This window comes from Mus caroli, chromosome 14 (genome assembly GCF_900094665.2).
Source record: "Mus caroli chromosome 14, CAROLI_EIJ_v1.1, whole genome shotgun sequence".
Taxonomy (NCBI): Eukaryota; Metazoa; Chordata; class Mammalia; order Rodentia; family Muridae; genus Mus; species Mus caroli.
The window spans coordinates 18,495,504-18,498,222 of NC_034583.1; positions in this window are offsets into that span (position 1 = coordinate 18,495,504).

Genomic DNA, 2,719 nt, shown 5'->3' on the forward strand with positions numbered 1-2,719 from the left:
CAGAAGCATCCGGTTTGCCGACCATTGGGTAATTCCATCAATTCTTCCCTGAAAGGACTGAAAGAGACAGGGGACAATCATTATTACAGGGAATATGGAAATCAGAGGGATAGAGAGATGTGAGAGCTATGGTCTCAAAGAGGACCAGGACAAGAATTCTGTGAAAGAGTTGGCTCCTGGAGGCTGTAGAGTCCTTTCAGCTCAGTAAGTCTTTAATATGGCCTTCCACCTGGCCAGACTGCTCTACATAATAACAGCATTCTTTGAGGAGGAAGCCAGTGCCTCCCCTTTCAGCAGTGAGCAAGTTGAGGATCCTTTGGTTTTGTAGGCCAGAGCTGGTTTTGGAGGAATTGTAGAGTCAAAATTGATTAGTGGGAGCAGTCACTGTAAAGGAATACAATTTAAATAAAGTTTAAAACCTTAAACTTAAGCTGGGTGGTGGTGGTGGCGCATGCCTTTAATCCCAGCACTTGGGAGGCAGAGGCAGGCAGATTTCTGAGTTCAAAGTCAGCCTGGTCTACAAAGTGAGTTCCGGGACAGCCAGGGCCACACAGAGAAACCCTGTCTCTAAAAAACCAACCCCCCCCCCAAAAAAAAACCAACAAAACAAAAACCCTCAAAAAAAACCTTAAATAGCAGCATGAGGGGCTGGTGAGATGGCTCAGTGGGTAAGAGCACCCGACTGCTCTTCCGAAGGTCCGAGGTTCAAATCCCAGGAACCACGTGGTGGTTCACAACCATCTGTAACGAGATCTGGCGCCCTCTTCTGGATTGTCTGAAGACAGCTGCAGTGTACTTACATATAATAAAAATAAATAAATCTTAAAAAAAAAAGAAAAAAAAATAGCAGCATGATAGCTTGAGTTTGTCTTTACATTCAAACCTGTCTTGTGAGTTTAAACCTGTGTGAATCTGCTTTTCTCAACAGGAGACCTGGCTCTAGAAACAGACTCTAAAGACAGGCTCTACAAAAAGGCAAGGCCTAATTTTTATGAAATGGACTGACTGGGTAGCTGCAGCCTTGTGGGAAGAAGCTGGCTAAAGCTGGCATATCGCTGCTAAACTTATCAGCTACAGTTAGCCACCAACACCATCAGAGATCCGGAAAGGATAAATTAAAGAGAGAAGTGCAAACCAAATGGCCGTGTGTCGATTAAAATAGCAGAGACCTACTGATACCTGGCCAGTTACCCCAGGTGACTCTATGGTAATCTTGATAGCTTTGTTGGGCGCAGAGATCCCAGGGTGGTTTCAGTCTTTGTCTGCAAGGCCCAGAAGATCCAAGAGACTTTTCTGTGGATGAAGAACTTGATAGCCTTTGCCTTGGAGAGGGAGGTGAAGAGGGCACTTGATTCTCCAGTGTCCTGCTTGTCCACAGTTCAAGCAGGGTCCTGGTGGTGGGGAAAGACAGCTCTTCACCCAGTGACCAGCTTTTCCACATTTGAAGCAAGGTCCTGGAGGATTTTGTTTGTGCCTGGTCATTGGCTTTGGAGGAGACCTTAGGGGTGCTGCTAGGTAGGAGGACATTTACATCGACGCAAAGGCAGCTTGGTTTATACTTCCTGTTTGAATCAATCCTTCCCAGATCCTGATGGTGTTGAGAGCATTCTGTCTAGCAGGAGAAGCCTTTTCATTAAACACTTTGAATGCTATAGTCTACAAAGTCCCCTGGGGAGGTTGAGAGCCGCCATCTGATCTATTAAGTAACCTGATTTTAGACAAACATCACTCCTTTTCAGTTACTTGCTTCAAGTGACTTTGACAGGATACACAGGGGGCTAAAGGGTTTCCCTGTAAATGAATTGCATTTGTACTTAACATGATCATCAAGAGAGTTCTGAGCACATTAGGTAATTTTATCATTTATAAGATCATTAACTTGCATGTCTTAATTATCTTTAGCAATTTACTGCAAGTTCGTAGCTTTTTTTAAGATTAGGATTTTGGTCTTACCCCTGTTAAATTTGAGCCTTAAGCTTTTGAGCTGAGGATCTAATCAAATTATTTAACATCAAGCAAAATTTTAAACCATAAATACCAGAGAACTTTACTTTCCTGATTGTTTCATAGTGTAACATTACAGGATATGATTTCTTGTATAACTCCATTTATCCAAGTAGCTAAAACTTAACAAAGTTTAGCAAAGACAAAGAGGCTAGACCTATACCTTCAAGTCCGTTTCTTCCAAACTGAGTAGGCCTTAGGAGTTTTTAAACCTTATTTATCAAACATACCTTATTCATCAAACATATGTTGATAATAAGTGTTGCTTTTCACAAAAAGGAGAACTGGGATGTGTTTTGTAGAACCAGGTATGGTGAGATGGAAGGGATGCCTCTGTGAGCCCATGCTGAGGAATCCCTTCCCCCTGAGGGACCAGCCATATGATGGTATAGAATAGAATAGAGTTTATTTAGGGCATGGGAAGGGGGAATTGAGAAAGGAGAGAGAGAGAGAGAGGCCAACCAGGAACACATGGATAGAGAGGGGGAGTGAGGAAGAAAAGGGGCCAGGAAAGAAGAGAGTCAGAGAGAGAAGGGCCAGAGAGAGTAAGAGAGAGGAGGGGACAAATAGGTCCTTTTATAGGAAGCCATGTTGCCAGGTAACTGTTGGGCAGAGCCTAGAAGGAATGCCAACAATAAGTCCTATTTTTTTTTTTTTTTTTTTTTTGGTTTTTCGAGACAGGGTTTCTCTGTATAGCCCTGGCTGTCCTGGAACT